Genomic DNA, 19,405 nt, shown 5'->3' on the forward strand with positions numbered 1-19,405 from the left:
TGCCGAAAATCGATGACTCAATTCATCTCAATTTTGTGAATTTAGAAAATTTCAGTTCAAAGAATTGGAAGAAAGTTTACTTTGAGGACATACCGCTTCAAAAAGTTTTACACACCTGTCAGTGGAATGAAACAATTATACCTTATTAATATAATTTTAGTAATTGGAATCTTCATTGTGTTAACGACAATAAAGAAGTAACGTACGAATTTCGGTACGGTAAAAGCGTTATCGATTTATTTTTCGTAAGCAAGGAACTCGTAGAACATTTTAACGAGATAAAGATCAACGATTCATTCTTTACAAAGCACAAACCCGTTTCTTGCTGCTTTGATCTAAAGGGCAGACAAGATATATAGCGTGTCCCATAAAGTTGAAATAAGCGAACGTTTCAAAAGCCACAGGCTCGAGTTCAAAGGTGAAAGTTCAAATTTAAAACATGTAGAAAAATTGATGAATAGAAGCTTAATGGAAAAAACGTTGACATTCAAATGATCAATGTGATGCTCACTTGCCTGTTTTTGACGTTTTCGAACGTTCGCTTATTTCAACTTTAGGGGACAGACTATAGCTGAAAGCAAAAAGAAGCAAATGCGTAAATTTAATGCTGAACAATTGAACGAACGAATGAAAAGCGTTCAAAATCCACACGATAGCAACGCATTGGACACGTACGACGAATTCGTCAAGGCTATTCATGAATCGGCAACCGTCCGTTCAGAAAGAAAAAAAATCACCGAAATGGTTCAAAAGAAAACTACTTATTGCATAATCAGTTGAAAACTGGATACAGACAGAGACATAACGCAGATTGATTATTTTAAAAAGAAAAGAGCCTTTAAGAAAACACAAAATGATGCAGGAAATAGATCGCCAAAGTTTCATAATCAGAAAAACGGAATCGGAAAGGCGAGAATTTTGGAAAATACTGAAATCAAAGAAAGTTTTAACAAAAGTATCCGGAATTACAATTCCAATTTGGGAATCATATTTTGAAGGTCTATATAAAGCTGAGGGCGAAATATCGCATTAACTTTTAGCCGAGCAAACCTTAGGAAACCCCGATTAGTGTTTTTCAAACTATACCGGACATTTGAATGATCCAATAAACCTGGAAGAAATTACTGAGGAAGCTTCGAAGTTAAAAGCTGGTAAAGCAGCGAGCCCAGATGGAATAACCAACACTAGTATTAAATTAGGTTTTCGGCAAATGCAAAGATACGTATTCCATTTATTTATTCTTTGCTTTGCGGAGCATAATGTACCCCGAATTTGGAAGTTACCATATAATAAACCACTGTTCAAAGGCAAAGGGAGCAGAATAGAACCAAGTTCCTACAGAGGCATTAGCCTGTTATGTTGCATATACAAGTTGTTCACGGGTATCATTTACGAGCTTTGCGAGCATGGGTCGAGGGAAATCAATTTTTACCACCAAGCCAATATGGTTTCAGACGCAAACTGTCAACAATCGACGCAGTTTCGCACTTGAAAAGAGCAATCAAGCATAACATCGGCTGCAGTGGCAAATACCATTGACAACGAAAAAGCTTTCGATTTCGTAATAAGGAACCTGCTGCTTTTTATCAACGGGTCTCCACAGGAACATGCTACACACAATACAATCAGTGCTAAAATGCAACTTTCAGCAGATCCTTGATGGAGAATTCTTGTCCAACGAGATTGAACAGCAAACAGGAGTAGCACAAGGAGACAAACTCTCACCACTCTTATTTAGTTTATTCCTAGCTGATTTATATTTTGAGTTGAAATGCAATGGTCTAGATGTTATATTTCACGCTGACGAACTAGTACTTGGGAGCCACAGCCAATGCCAACTACAACAAAGCCCGAATAATCTGAAAACGTATTGTGGCAGGAATTATTTGAAAATTAATGTAAACAAGACAAAATGCATAAAATTCAGAAGGGGCGGCCGTTTAGCTGTTGATGAAAAATTCTACAAATTGAAAAAGAGGTTGAATTTACTAACACCTTCTGTTATCTAGGTGTAATTTATTCAAGCACTTTATATCCCAGTCATCACCTAAAGCATCTAATGAACAAAAGCTATCAGTCAGTAGCTTCAATAAACCAAAAACTAAATCTGCATAAAGTCATCTTCAACTCAGCACAACAACTCTTCAGTTCAATAGTTTTTCCAGCCTCAACTTAGGGATTAGAGACCAACGCCGATGAAATTTTTGAAATAGAAATAAAGCAACATTACCGGAAAACAGAAGCCGTTTTTTGGAAAAGTTGATGCGGAATAAGCAAGTACACCTCAACCACAACGCTTTTAAACAAACTGATGTTTCATTATATACACGGATTAAAAAACTGACCTCCAAAACACAGGAGAAGAATTGCCAAGTTCTCTGCCAATGGATTGCACAGTAAATTTTGTTGTATGGAATGTTGTTACCAATGGGAGAAAAACCTATGTGTGTGCAGATTTTGCGAAAAAACTCTTTCATCAGCAGACCATATTCTTTTTGTAGTCACATTTTCAACTTGACACTTTACAAAAGTTCTATAAACTCTTAAACCCTTAAACAATTAAATTTAATGCCTATTTCTGAATCTGTAAATAATTTGGGTAATTTGTCAGTGTGATCTGATGCTTAATTCAATCTTCATCTTCTTCTTCTTATACCTTATTAATATTGGTTCGACCATGAAAAAAAATTTATAAGAATTAACAGTGGTACCTGACATTCAACTCAATATTTTTTGGTTTGATGTCTGAGGAGCAAAGCAGATCCAAGTTTATACACAGGCATAAGCTTATACTTCTTGTACACACTACAGGGGTACCAATTATAGGGGCTTGTGAACAAAGGCCGAGAAAAATTTTAGTTTACCACACAGCTACTATGGGTTTATGCGTAAAATGACGAACTAAGATGCAGTTTCCCACTTAAAGAAAAGCCATCAAACAGAATGTGAAATCAAAATCGCATTTTTCATTGACTACGAAAAGGCGTTTGATTATTACAAGAAATAACATTAATTTGGGTTTCCATGGAGAAACTGGATCTATTCTGTTTTCCCCCCCCCCAGTGTGTTTTACGCCCCTCAGTTAAAATTTTATATGTTGTTATATGTAAGAAAATTGCACGTACACCTGGGGTGGCGTAAAAAAAATAAGCCCACTAAGCTGGGGTGGCCGAAACAGAATAGCTCCGAGAAACTTATAGTCTTTCCCATTATGATCTCGAGCTTAGTATTCAGACCATCAATAGTCCCCCTAAGCATATTAAAAAAACATTACCAAAACCCTGACAGATAGTAAGACCATCTGGAGCTATGTAGAAGAAATTTAGGATATTTTCTACTTGTGCCCCCAGCTTAGAAGAAGAAGAAGATTGACTTAACCATCAAGTCACCGTGACAAGTTGACGAAAATTTTTTACAGTTTTCAATGTCAAACGTTAAATGTAATCCTTCAGGAGTTTACAGAATTTTTGTAAAGATGTAAAATTTCAAATATGACTACAATAAAAAATATGATCGGTTGATAAAAATTTTTTTGCAAAATCTACACACACATAGTTTTGCTACCATTGGTAACAATCCTCCATACAACAAAAATAATTGTGCAGTTCATAGGCATAAAACTTGGCAATTATTCGGTATTTTGGCCGACAGTCCGTTAATCCATGTATATTTTGAAGCATCATTTTATTTAATAGCGTTGTGGTTGAGGTATAGTTAATCACTCCGCACCAATTGTTCGAAAAAACGGCTTCTATCCGGTATTGCCGTTTGATTTCGATTTCAAAAAGTTCATCGGCGTACATTTCTAGTGCGTAGCTTGAGGCTGGGAAAACAATTGAAATGAAAATTTGTTGAGCTGAGTGGAAGTTGACTTCTCGCAGGTTTAGTTTTTTTATTTTATGAACCTACTGACTGATAAGCTTTATTTATTAGATGACTGGGGGATGGCGTGCTTGAAAAAATTACAACTAGATAACAGAAGGTGTTAGTAAAATCAATTTTTTTTTCATTGATAGAGAATTTTTCATCGAGAGCTGAACGACCACCTTTTCTGAGTTTTATGCATTTGCCTTTTTTACATTGATTTCCAAATAGTTCCAGCTACAGTACGTGTTCAGATTATTCAAACTTTGTTACAGTTGACATTGATTATGGCTCCAAATTACTAAAAGTTGGCGTAAAATTTAACAACTAGCCCCTTGCATTTCAACTCAAAATACAAATCAGCAAAAAAAACTACATAAAAGTGGTGAAAGCTCGTCTCCTTGGAACAATCTTGTTTTCTATTCAATCTGATTTTACAGAAATTCTCTATCCAGGATCTGCTAGAAATAGCATTTTGGCAATAATTGTATTGTGTGTATCATGCTCCGGTGGAGCCCCAGTTTTATAAGCTTTGTATGCCGCAAATTCCTATTCAAGAAGTCGAATGGTTTTCCGTAGTCAGTGAAGCGGGCATAGTATTTGCCATCGCAGTCGGTGGTTTATTGACTGCTTTCATCAGGTGCGACATCACATCGATTGTTGACAGTTTACGTCTGAAAGCATATTATCTCATTGGTAAAAATAGATTTCGCTCAACCCATGATCGCACGCGCTGATGATTGATAGCCGAGAATAACTTTTTCATGCAACGGAACAAGCTAATGCCTCTGCATGATTTTGGTTCTGTTTTCCTCCCTTCGCTTTTAGAAAATGACTTAATATATGATAACTTTTAAAATCCGGGTACAATATCCTCCGCAAAGCAGAGCTTAGATAAATCAAACACGTATCTTCGTTTATGCTGAAAACCTAATTCAATATACACGGATTAAAAGACTGCCCTCCAAAACGCAGGAGAATAACTGCCAAGTTCTGTGCCAATGGATTGCGCATTAAATTTTGTTGCATGGAAGGTTGTTACCAATGGGAGGAAAACCTATGTGTGTGCAGATTTTGCGAAAAAACTCTTTCATCAGCAGACCATATTCTTTATTGTAGTCACGTTTTAAACTTGACACCTTTACAAATGTTCTATAAACTCTTAAACCCTTAAACAAATAAATTTAAGGCCTATTTCTGAATCTTTAAATAATTTGGACAACTTGTCAGTGTGATCTGATGCTTAATTCAACCTTCTTCTTCTTCTTCTTCTTCTTCTTCTTCTTCTTCTTCTTCTTCTTCTTCTTCCTCTTATACCTTATTAATATTGGTTCGACCATGAACATAGAATTTGTATGATTTAACAGTGGTACCTGACGTTCAACTCAATAATTTTCGGTTTGATGTCTAAGAAGCAAAGCAGATCCAAGTTTATACACAGGCATAAGCCTATACTTCTTGCACACGCTACAGGGGTACCATTTATAAGGGCTTGTGAACAAAGGTCGAGAAACATTTTAGCTTACCACACAGCTACTATGGGTTTATACGTAAAGTGACGAACTAAGATGCAGTTTCTCACTTAAGGAAAAGCCATCAAACAGAATGTGAAATCAAAATTGCATTTTTCATTGACTACGAAAAGGCGTTTGATTATTACAAGAAATAACATTAATTTGGGTTTCCATGGAGAAACTGGATCTATTCTGTTTCGCCCCCCGTGTGTTTTACGCCCCTAAGTTCCCAGGTTGAGGTCCAGACCCAAATTTGCTTCTGATCAGACTTTCCAGACCGAAATTATCTCTGATCAGAATTTCCAGACGGATATTCACCCTGATCAGACTTTTCAGGCCCAAGTGACCTCTGATCAGACTTTCCAGACACATAAAGTCTCTGACCAGACTTTTCAGACCGAAGGTGTTCTGATCAGACCATCTTCAGACCATGGTCCAGACTGAAATTCAGACTATTGCCCAGACCTTAATCAGACTATGATCAGACTCAAATGCGCTCGAAGAGGTTATGATCAGACCCTGTTGCGCTTGCAGCTATTTATGATCAGACTGAAGTGCGCTCCAAACCGGTTCTTATCAGACTCAAGCGCGCTCGAAATAGTCTGATCAGAGACAGATTTTAATTATGAAGAAATCTCCGATCTTTGCTATAATATATTCATCTCATAAAAACTGATGTTTGCAGTATTTAATTCATCTTAGGAAAAATCAATTTTAAAAGTATTGCTAAAGAAAACAAAACCCAATTGTTGAGAACAAATTTTATTTAGTGTACCGATTAGTTTATAATTCTGAATCCATGGATGAGTTAAGACAGCTTTCCATAAGAAACGTCGTGGTCTCCAGTTGATCAAAATTTCTTCTAAAGGGGACCGGCCTCAGCTATCTGCTGGACTCTTTTTTTCTGATCAGAGCAATCGGACTTTAGGTGAGTCTCTGATCAGAAAGCTGCTTTTTGGCTGCCTCTTGGCAGAGCCAACATCTTTCAGTAAAAAAAAAACAAAAAAAAATGAAAAAAATAATGCGCTCGAAATGGTCCCTGATCAGACCCAATTGCGTTTGAAAACATTTATGATCAGATCCAATTGCGCTCGAAATCGCCTCTGATCAGACAAAAGTGCGCTCGAATCCGCCTATGATCAGACCCAATTGCGCTCGAAATTGCCTCTGATCAGACCCAAGTGCGCTCGAATCCGCCTATGTTCAGACTTTTCAGACCAAAATGACCTCTGATCAGACCATCTCCAGACCATTATCAGACCGTAGTGCGCTCGAATTTCCGAAAAGACCCTGTAGTTTCGGTCTGGGAAAACACGGGTGTGCGCTCGACTGGGTCTGATCAGAAGTCAATTTGGGTCTGGACCTCAACCTGGGTTACAATTTATATGTTGTTATATGTAAGAAAATTGCACGTACACCTGTGGGGGCGTAAAAAAATAAGCCCACTAAGCTGGGGTGGCCGAAACAGAATAGATCCGAGAAACTTGTAGTCTTTCCCATTATGATCTCGAGCTTAGTATTCAGACCATCAATAGTCCCCCTAAGCATACTAAAAAAAACATTACCAAAACCTTGACAAATAGTAAGACCATCTGGAGCAGTGTAGAAGAAATTTAGGATAATTTCCACTTGTGCCCCCAGCTTAGAAGAAGAAGAAGATTAACTTAACCATCAAATCGCAGTGACAAGTTGACGAAAATTATTTACAGTTTTCAATGTCAAACGTTAAATGTAATCGTTCAGGAGTTTAGAGAATTTTCGTAAAGATGTCAAATTTCAAATCTGACTACAATAAAAATAGGATCGGTTGATAAAAGTTTTTTCGCGAAATCTACACACACATAGTTTTGCTCCCATTGGTAACAACTCCATACAACAGAAATCATCGTGCAGTTCATTAGCTTAAAACTTGGCAATTATTCGGTATTTTGGCGGGCAGTCCTTTAATCCATGTATATCTTGAAGCATCAACTCATTTAATAGCGTTGTGGTTCAGGTATACTTACTCACTCCGCACCAATTGTTCGAAAAAACGGCTTCTATCCGGTATTGCTGTTTTTTTCGATTTCCAAAAGTTCATCGGCGTACGTCTCTAGTGCGTAGTTTGAGGCTGGGAAAACAATTGAAATGAAAAGTTGTTGAGCTGAGTGAAAGTTGACTGCTCGCAGATTTAGTTTTTTTTATTTTATGAACCTACTGACTGATAAGCTTTATTTATTAGATGACAGGTGGATAGCATGCTTGAAAAAATTACAACTAGATAACAGAAGGTGTTATTAAAATCAATTATTCTATTCATTTCTAGAGAGTTTTTCATCGAGAGCTGAACGACCACCTCTTCTGAGTTTTATGCATTTGCCTTCTTTACATTGATTTTCAAATAGTTCCAGCTACAGTACGTGTTCAGATTTTTCAAACTTTGTTACAGTTGGCATTGATTATGGCTCCAAAATACTAAATAATTGGCGTAAAATTTAACAACTAGCCCCTTGCATTTCAACTCAAAATACAAATCAGTGAAAAAGCTGCATAAAAGTGGTGAAAGCTCGTCTCCTTGGAATACACTTGTTTTCTGTTCAATGTGATTTTACAGAAATTCTTCATCCAGGATCTGCTAGAAATTGCATTTTGGCAATAATTGTGTTGTGTGTATCATGCTCCGGTGGAGCCCCAGTTTTATAAGCTTTGTAAGCCGCAAGTTCCTATTCACAAAGTCGAATGCTTTTCCGTATTCAGTGAAGGGCGCATAGTATTGGCTATCGCAGTTGGTGCTATATTGACTGCTTTCATCAGGTGCGACACGACATCGATTGTTGACAGTTTACGTCTGAAAGCATTTTAGCTCGTTGGTAAAATTAGATTTCGCTCAACCCATGACCGCACGCGCTGATGAATGATAGCCGTGAACAACTTTTTCATGCAACAGAACAAGCTAATGCCTCTACAGGAATTTGGGTATGTTTTGCTCCCTTCGTTTTTAAGAAGTGACTTAACATATGATAACTTTCAAAATCCGGGTAAAATATGCTCCGCAAAGCAGAGCTTAAATAAATTAAACACGTATCTTCGCTTATGCTGAAAATCTATGTCAATACAAAAAATCGTTATTTCATCTGGTCCAGCTGCTTCACCAGTTTTTAATATTTAAGGTTCCTCAGTAATCTCCTCCAGTATTGTTGGAGCATTCATATGTTTGGTTTTCAAGTTCATGTACATTTCAGTTTGAAAAACAGTAATCATGGTTTCCCAAGGTTTGCTCGTCTAAAAGATTATCCGATATTTTGCTCTCAGTTTCAAATAGACCTTGGAAATCTGATTTTCAATTGGAATTTTAATTCCGATTACTTTTGTCGAAACTTTCTTCTTCTTCAAAAGTGGGAATAAAACTTAGTGGGTGTATATTTGCACCCCCCAGACTCAAATATCATATTTTTACATCGTGATATCTTTTGTAATGGCACGTGCTCTGTAACGGGCGCGAATAACATACTGGGGGCACAAACAAAAAAAAATCCTAAATTTCAATGCGTACCTCGATGGACAAGGCACGGGTAGCAACTGCCACCCTAGACAAGTCATTGACTTCCGACCTGATCAAGCGGCCACTCTAAAACGTGAAACCCACATCAGACAGAATATCAGCTGTGATTTGACAAGATTGAAGCGAGTGGAGAATATGGTGCCGCAAACAGAGTCTAACCGACTTGAACACAAAAAAATTTACTAGCAACTACAATCAGAAAGAACATTTAAAAAAGCACCTCAGTTTCATGCAGAGTTTACCAAAATTTCCGCAACAATTGCAGTTATATGGAGTATAATAGTTTCAGATTGTATAAGTGTGATATAATTAGCACACAATCTTCATAAGAATTCTCATATGAAACTGTATAGTATCACTCGATGAAGGCCATTCATTTTTTTGTTTTTGCGTTTAGCTTGACGCCACATACATTCCACAGTCTAAGTTTTGCGAAAAATCAAGCTATGATAAACAGTCTTCTGTTCATATTTTGTCAACATCTACAGCTTTGTATGCGTCAAGCAATCAGACTTTATCGTAGTGTTCCGTTCTATCTTTTTCCGCAGACCTGTCGCATACAAAAAATTGTTGTCCACTGCAGAGCAATGCCCCATACCAAGTTCTTTGTTGAAGTTATTAGGAGCCGACATAACTTGTGACCAAGCATATATAAACACAAGGACCTTCTCAAGAGCCATTTTTGACCCCTCTAACCAAATTCCACTACTAAAGCCAATATTTTTCCTGCAACCACGAAATTTGCATGACCATCGGTTCCTCTTGGCTTTGTCATCAACGTCCACGTTCATCTCATGACAGCTGTCACAATTCTTACGCTGTGGAATAATGTTCCCCTCCTGCATTAGTTCTATCACTTCCCGCTTAGATTTTGATATTATTACGAATTTATTATAAGTCGTTTTTTATACAGCCATTTGGCAACTTTTTAACAGAGTTCAGAGGAGTGCTATGGAGTGCTCGGGTGCGCTAAGATCTGATTTATGCCTTCTGCTATGACGTTGTTAACCAAACAAAATTAAGGAGTTTTCCATGGGGTTCAAAGAAAGCCACCAATATTGTTTTTCGGGGTGATAAAAAGCAAAGGAGTTTCTTGGGGGCCATAAAAGAGGTGAGGGGGGGGGGGGGGGCAAACAGAATAGATCCGTGAAATATGCCGATTTTGCTCAAAGTACCTAGGCGAAGAACAGCACGGTTTGTGAAAGCAACTTTCATTTCTCCAAAAGTTTTGTGAAACTCTTGACTATATTTCCGTTAGCCATGTGTCTTTCAACACGTAATTGTTATAAGGGCTCAATTGTCATCCCCACTGCGAACTGCTAAAAAACAAGTGCAATGGGAGAGTCGGCGGCGACTGACTTCCGGAATTACTGAATAGCTACCAGAGAGACAGGATGCATTATGTACGTAGATGGAAGCCCTTTTTCAAATAAGCTTAAAGTTAAAAGTGGAGTGCCCCAAAGCTTGACTTTGTATTTCATTCTTATTGTAGTTTTATCAACGATCTGCTTAACACCAAATTTTTGCGATCCGTACTACTTTGCTAACGAGTTGAACATTTTAACTGAAGTGCTCTAACGAGCAAGCAAGCAAGAAGAATTTGTAGCAATGGACAACTGGACGAGAGAACAAATGAATCTAGAAATAACCCATGATTTAATTTTGAAGCACAAAATCGGATCTAAGCCTGAATTGGACTGTTCTACGAGACCCTGATCAGATGCTGATTTTTCATGCAACAGAACAAGCTAATGCCTCTGCAGGATTTTGGTCTGTTTTCCTCCCTTCGCTTTTAGAAAATGACTTAATATATGATAACTTTTAAAATCCGGGTACAATATGCTCCGCAAAGCAGAGCTTAGATAAATCAAACACGTATCTTCGCTTATGCTGAAAACCTAATTCAATATACACGGATTAATAGACTGCCCTCCAAAACACAGGAGAATAACTGCCAAGTTCTATGCCAATGGATTGCGCAATAAATTTTGTTGTATGGAATGTTGTTACCAATGGGAGAAAAACCTATGTGTGTGCAGATTTTGCGAAAAAACTCTTTCATCAGCAGACCATATTCTTTATTGTAGTCACGTTTTAAACTTGACACCTTTACAAAAGTTCTATAAACTCTTAAACCCTTAAACAAATAAATTTAAGGCCTATTTCTGAATCTGTAAATAATTTGGACAACTTGTCAGTGTGATCTGATGCCTAATTCAACCTTCTTCTTCTTCTTCTTCTTCTTTTCTTCTTCTTCTTCTTCTTCTTCTTCTTCTTCTTCTTCTTCCTCTTATACCTTATTAATATTGGTTCGACCATGAACATAAAATTTGATAAATTTGATAAAATTTGAGAAACTGGATCTATTCTGTTTGTTTCACCCCCAGTGTGTTTTACGCCCCTCAGTTCCCGGGTTGAGGTCCAGACCCAAATTTGCTTCTGATCAGACTTTCCAGACCGAAATTATCTCTGATCAGAATTTCCAGACGGAAATTCACCCTGATCAGACTTTCCAGACCCAAGTGACCTCTGATCAGACTTTCCAGACACATAAGGTCTCTGACCAGACTTTTCAGACCGAAGGTGTTCTGATCAGACCATCTTCAGACCATGGTCCAGACTCAAATTCAGACTATTGCCCAGACCTTAATCAGACTATGATCAGACTCAAATGTGCTCGAAGAGGTTATGATCAGACCCTGTTGCGCTCGAAGCAGTTATGATCAGACCCAGTTGCGCTTAAAGCTATTTATGATCAGACTGAAGTGCGCTCCAAACCGGTTCTGATCAGACTCAAGTGCGCTCGAAATAGTCTGATCAGAGACAGATTTTACTTTTGAAGAAATCTCCAAATTTTGCTATAATATATTCATTTCATAAAATCTGATGTTTGCAGTATTTAATTCATCTAAGGAAAAATCAATTTTAAAAGTTTTGCTAAAGAAAACAAAACCCAACTGTTGAGAACAAATTTTATTTAGTGTACCGATTAGTTTATAATTCTGAATCCATGGATGAGTTAAGAGAGCTTTCCATAAGAAACGTCGTGGTCTCCAGTTGATCAAAATTTCTTCTAAAGGGGACCGGCCTCAGCTATCTGCTGGACTCTTTTTTTCTGATCAGAGCAATCGGACTTTAGGTGAGTCTCTGATCAGAAAGCTGCTTTTTGGCTGCCTCTTGGCAGAGCCAACATCTTTCAGTAAAAAAAAAACAAAAAAAAATGAAAAAAATATTGCGCTCGAAATGGTCCCTGATCAGACCCAATTGCGTTTGAAGACATTTATGATCAGATCCAATTGCGCTCGAAATCGCCTCTGATCAGACAAAAGTGCGCTCGAATCCGCCTATGATCAGACCCAATTGCGCTCGAAATTGCCTCTGATCAGACCCAAGTGCGCTCGAATCCGCCTATGTTCAGACTTTTCAGACCAAAATGACCTCTGATCAGACCATCTCCAGACCATGATCAGACCGTAGTGCGCTCGAATTTCCGAAAAGACCCTGTAATTTCGGTCTTGGAACACACGGGTGTGCGCTCGACGGGGTCTGATCAGAAGTCAATTTGGGTCTGGACCTCAACCTGGGTTACAATTTATTTGTTGTTATATGTAAGAAAATTGCACGTTTACCTGGGGGGGGGGGGCGTAAAAAAAATAAGCCCACTAAGCTGGGGTGGCCGAAACAGAATAGATCCGAGAAATTTATAGTCTTTCCCATTATGGTCTCGAGCTTAGTATTCAGACCATCAATAGTCCCCCTAAGCTTATTAAAAAAACATTACCAAAACCCTGACAAATAGTAAGACCATCTGGAGCTGTATAGAAGAAATTTAGGATATTTTCCACTTGTGCCCCCAGATTAGAAGAAGAAGAAGATTGACTTAACCATCAAATCACCGTGACAAGTTGACGAAAATTTTTTACAGTTTTCAATGTCAAACGTTAAATGTAATCGTTCAGGAGTTTACAGAATTTTTGTAAAGATGTAAAATTTCAAATAAAACTACAATAAAAAATATGATCGGTTGATAAAAGTTTTTTCGCAAAATCTACACACACATAGTTTTGCTCCCATTGGTAACAATCCTCCATACAACAAAAATAATTGTGCAGTTCATAAGCATAAAACTTGGCAATTATTCGGTAATTTGGCCGACAGTCCGTTAATCCATGTATACCTTGAAGCATCATTTTATTTAATAGCGTTGTGGTTGAGGTATAATTAATCACTCCGCACCAATTGTTCGAAAAAACAGCTTCTATCCGGTATTGCCGTTTGATTTCGATTTCAAAAAGTTCATCGGCGTACGTCTCTAGTGCGTAGCTTGAGGCTGGGAAAACAATTGAAATGAAATGTTGTTGAGCTGAGTGGAAGTTGACTTCTCGCAGATTTAGTTTTTTTATTTTATGAACCTACTGACTGATAAGCTTTATTTATTAGATGACTGGGGGATAGCGTGCATGAAAAAATTACAACTAGATAACAGAAGGTGTTAGTAAAATCAATTTTTCTTTTCATTGAAAGAGAATTTTTCATCGAGAGCTGAACGACCACCTCTTCTGAGTTTTATGCATTCGCCTTGTTTACATTGATTTTCAAATAGATCCAGCTACAGTACGTGTTCAGATTTTTCAAACTTTGTTACAGTTGGCATTGATTAAGGCTCCAAAATACTAAATAATTGGCGTAAAGTTTAACAACTAGCCCCTTGCATTTCAACTCAAAATACAAATCAGCGAAAAAACTGCATAAAAGTGGTGAAAGCTCGTCTCCTTGGAATACACTTGTTTTTTGTTCAGAAATTCTTCATCCAGGATCTGCTAGAAATTGCATTTTGGCAATAATTGTGTTGTGTGTATCATGCTCCGGTGGAGCCCCAATTTTATAAGCTTTGTAAGCCGCAAGTTCCTATTCACGAAGTCGAATGCTTTTCCGTATTCAGTGAAGGGCGCATAGTATTTGCTATCGCAGTTGGTTCTATATTGACTGCTTTCATCAGGTGCGACACGACATCTATTGTTGACAGTTTACGTCTGAAAGCATTTTAGCTCGTTGGTAAAATTAGATTTCGCTCAACCCATGATCGCACGCGCTGATGAATGATAGCCGTGAACAACTTTTTCATGCAACAGAACAAGCTAAAGCCTCTACAGGAATTTGGGTATGTTTTGTTCCCTTCGTTTTTAAGAAGTGACTTAACATATGATAACTTTCAAAATCCGGGTACAATATGCTCCGCAAAGCAGAGCTTAAATAAATTAAACACGTATCTTCGCTTATGCTGAAAACCTATGTCAATACAAAAAATCGTTATTTCATCTGGTCCAGCTGCTTCACCAGTTTTTAACATTTAAGGTTCCTCAGTAATCTCCTCCAGTATTGTTGGAGCATTCATATGTTTGGTTTTCAAGTTCAGTTACATTTCAGTTTGAAAAACAGTAATCATGGTTTCCCAAGGTTTGCTCGTCTAAAAGATTATCCGATATTTTGCTCTCAGTTTCAAATAGACCTTGGAAATCTGATTTTCGATTGGAATTTTAATTCTGATTACTTTTGTCGAAACTTTCTTCTTCTTCAAAAGTGGGAATAAAACTTAGTGGGTGTATATTTGCACCCCCCAGACTCAAATATCATATTTTTACATCGTGATATCTTTTGTAATGGCACGTGTGCTCTGTAACGGGCGCGAATAACATACTGGGAGCACAAACAAAAAAAGATCCTAAATTTCAATGCGTACCTCGATGGACAAGGCACGGGTAGCAACTGCCACCCTAGACAAGTCATTGACTTCCGACCTGATCAAGCGGCCACTCTAAAACGTGAAACCCACATCAGACAGAATATCAGCTGTGATTTGACAAGATTGAAGCGAGTGGAGAATATGGTGCCGCAAACAGAGTCTAACCGACATGAACACAAAAAAAATTTACTAGCAATGAAATATGCCGATTTTGCTCAAAGTACCTAGGCGAAGAACAGCACGGTTTGTGAAAGAAACTTTCATTTCTCCAAAAGATTTTTGAAACTCTTTACTATATTTCCGTTAGCCATGTGTCTTTCAACACGTAATTGTTATGAGGGCTCAATTGTCATCCCCACTGCGAACTGCTAAAAAACAAGTGCAATGGGAGTCGGCGACTGACTTCCGGAATTACTGAATAGCTACCAGAGAGACAGGATGCATTATGTACGTAGATGGAAGCCCTTTTTCAAATAAGCTTAAAGTTAAAAGTGGAGTGCCCCAAAGCTTGACTTTGTATTTCATTCTTATTGTAGTTTTATCAACGATCTGCTTAACACCAAATTTTTGCGATCCGTACTACTTTGCTAACGAGTTGAACATTTTAACTGAAGTGCTCTAACGAGCAAGCAAGCAAGAAGAATTTGTAGCAATGGACAACTGGACGAGAGAACAAATGAACCTAGAAATAACCCATGATTTAATTTTGAAGCACAAAATCGGATCTAAGCCTTAATTGGACTGTTCTACGAGACCCTAATTTGCCAAATTTGAAGAAGCGAGTAAAATCAGCTAAAAAGGAGCAGAAAATTGGTTCGATGGAAGTTGCAATTGACACGCTGAAAAAAACAAGCGAGACACCAATCAGATGCTAGTAATGAATCGGATTTCATTTAAGATCAGTAATTTAAACTGTGACCACAACCGTCACCAACGGAAAACAAAGCAGAAAACACAGTCACATCCGCGACAATCAATACAATAAAACTAACATCCTTATATCAAGAAACAACCATCAAACAGTGTCGGGCCCACACTCAGCAGAAGTCAACAAACAACAAACAACCGCAGGAAATATCAAAAATCAGCATACAACAATAGGGATGGTCAACGACCAACCGACGAAAACATTCTAATTTTAATACAAACAACCAATCGAAAAATTGCCAACAACCTAATTTCAGAAACAAAAAACGGTCTTTGCAGTTATAATCTCAATGCATAGGAACAAATATTGTTAAAATTACATCAATAAAGTTGACCAACACTTAAACAGACAGTTCTAACGCACAGAGACAACAGGCTACTTTTCTCCACGGCAAGCACCACAACAACCTTTTACATTCATCAGTAATTTTTACGATACTCAACTCAAATCCCTCAGTTGACCTTCTTTGAGCTGGCATGACTGTTTCATTTCGTTCGAAGCCATAATACATGATATCGTATCACTGACAGATGCCCAAAATTTGACTTATCCTCAAAACGCGCTCACAGACAGAGCTAAAGATAGCAGCATTGGGTACTCATGCAGCAGAGACTTTTACATTACAAAGAAGAACTGCAATACGTACAAAAAAGATTTGGAAGCCCAAAACACATTAAAACGGTTGACCCTGATAAATTGAAACGCTGGCTCAAACCAACCTTTAACATCCCCGAAAATTGTTTTTTATCTTTAGCAGCTTTTCTCAGAATTAGGATTCAAACATTCTTACTTCACAATTTTTTCTCCAACATGCAATCTGCAGTTTGTTTAGGATCGCTAAGGATAGCTTTGAACCAACATTATTAAACGGATGGAATTAATATGTTTTTATGCCAGCCATTACACAACCTACTTTAATACAACTTAAGGATTTTATTGATAATAATGCAGATATCTTTGAAGAAATGTCAACATCACAAAGATAAAAAAACGGAGAAAACAGTTCGTCTGGAACAGATTCGCCTAATGTAGATGCAGTCACAAAATTGGAAAACTTGCTTAATTTCTCAATAAAGATTATAATGAAAGACAAAACACAATAAAGCGACTAAAATTTTACCCAAATTCCTCAGAGAGCACCCCAAAGTAATCAAGTGTAGCAGTCAATACCAATGTCACATCAAAAACTCCATAAATCAACATTTCATTGAAAAAACATCAACAATCCAGATCTTATTAATTAATCAACAACAGCAAAAATTGAAGAGCAACAACATCAGTAAAATTAAGCAAACAATTTAGTTCGAAACTTTTCTGCAAACAATTATCACATCAATTGTAGTCAACGCAACAACAGACATCGCAAAGACAAGTGCGATCAGATAGCAATTTCTTCAACATTCATTGAATGACGGCTGTGTTTTCGACAACAATCAAAACACCAACAGCCAAAACAAAGTTAGCCGAAACGGAAAAAGTTAAGAGTTTTAATGAGAGTTAAAATCACATCGCGAACATCAATTTCCCCCAAATAACAGATAATAGAACAAGAAATTTATGTGAAGCGGGTTGCAAATGGACATCCATACTAATAATATTCAGAACAAAACCACCAGGAACGCCATACGGAGTCATTACACAGCTTAGATGGACCGTTACAGGACCAATACCGGCTAAACTTTTTGATGCTCTTTTTCCAGTTTCTTAATGGTGTGCATGGTTTAAAATGGACATCGCTAGTACAAAAACAAATGAAGAGGAGTCTCCCATTTTTTTCAGTAATTTGGCAGAGGGTAGGATAAAAACTGCCCCAAGTAGTCAACGACAGAGTTGTTGAATTGAGGAGACTTTTAAGCAAGTCTCTACATAGATAGGTCAGACATGATTGGTTGCATAGTTACAGCTTGGACATTACTGCGCCAGAGGCGTTGTACTTTGAAAAATTACAGTGGTGTTTTTAATTCCAACACTGTATTATGTTCCTAATCTTAGGTATTTAAATCCTTAATGGTTAAATCCTTTATTTAAAACCTTCAAAGTAATGCTTTGAAGGAAAAATTTTACAAAAAATTAACCTACATGTAAAAGGAGGGGTTGCTTTACAATGAAACCAATCTCCACTACCTGTTTGATGCATCTGGAGTAACGAAAACGTCCATTTCCTGAAATATGGAAAAAGAAGTGCGTCGATTACTCCGTTTAACAAATTTTTTGTCAGAAAAATTGTACATCTAGCTTTAAAGTGTTCTCCTTGAACCAAATACGGTAGTTGACACTCAGTTTCGTCAAACTGAGTAATTTCAGTAATGCTACCATCAAAATCCGGTGGCCGGCATGTTTCAGAGTCGGAAATATGTGCTGCAATAAACAAAGATTTTTAGTCAGAACTAAAGTTGTCAAACGGGATTATTGACGGAATAGGAATTGTCTGTTTTTAAAGGACGTATCCGGAGTTGCAGTGTCCTCCTTAGCAACTGCTTTGTTGCCGCATTTGTTTAAGAACGGTAATTTTAAAATAGCTAAGAAATGTGGACCTCTAACACAACTTATTTTTTGCAAATTTTTGGCGGACAAAACCCGTGCAGGCGTCAGCTGGATTATCCTTGGTTTCGACGTGGATCCATTGGTCAACGCAGGTATATTCCAAGATTTTGCAAACAGGGTTTGCAACAAAGACTGGTGGCGCTTCACTAGAGTTACACCATTGAAGAACGGTCATGCTCTCAGTCCATTTGAAGACGTACAAAAAATACGTGCAATACGTACAAAAAAGATTTGGAAGCCCAAAACACATTAAAACGGTTGACCCTGATAAATTGAAACGCTGGCTCAAACCAACCTTTAACATCCCCGAAAATTGTTTTTTATCTTTAGCAGCTTTTCTCAGAATTAGGATTCAAACATTCTTACTTCACAATTTTTTCTCCAACATGCAATCTGCAGTTTGTTTAGGATCGCTAAGGATAGCTTTGAACCAACATTATTAAACGGATGGAATTAATATGTTTTTATGCCAGCCATTACACAACCTACTTTAATACAACTTAAGGATTTTATTGATAATAATGCAGATATCTTTGAAGAAATGTCAACATCACAAAGATAAAAAAACGGAGAAAACAGTTCGTCTGGAACAGATTCGCCTAATGTAGATGCAGTCACAAAATTGGAAAACTTGCGTAATTTCTCAATAAAGATTATAATGAAAGACAAAACACAATAAAGCGACTAAAATTTTACCCAAATTCCTCAGAGAGCACCCCAAAGTAATCAAGTGTAGCAGTCAATACCAATGTCACATCAAAAACTCCATAAATCAACATTTCATTGAAAAAACATCAACAATCCAGATCTTATTAATTAATCAACAACAGCAAAAATTGAAGAGCAACAACATCAGTAAAATTAAGCAAACAATTTAGTTCGAAACTTTTCTGCAAACAATTATCACATCAATTGTAGTCAACGCAACAACAGACATCGCAAAGACAAGTGCGATCAGATAGCAATTTCTTCAACATTCATTGAATGACGGCTGTGTTTTCGACAACAATCAAAACACCAACAGCCAAAACAAAGTTAGCCGAAACGGAAAAAGTTAAGAGTTTTAATGAGAGTTAAAATCACATCGCGAACATCAATTTCCCCCAAATAACAGATAATAGAACAAGAAATTTATGTGAAGCGGGTTGCAAATGGACATCCATACTAATAATATTCAGAACAAAACCACCAGGAACGCCATACGGAGTCATTACACAGCTTAGATGGACCGTTACAGGACCAATACCGGCTAAACTTTTTTGATGCTCTTT

Source organism: Convolutriloba macropyga, chromosome 15, assembly GCF_964194025.1.
Source record: "Convolutriloba macropyga chromosome 15, txConMacr16.3, whole genome shotgun sequence".
NCBI lineage: Eukaryota > Metazoa > Xenacoelomorpha > Acoela > Convolutidae > Convolutriloba > Convolutriloba macropyga.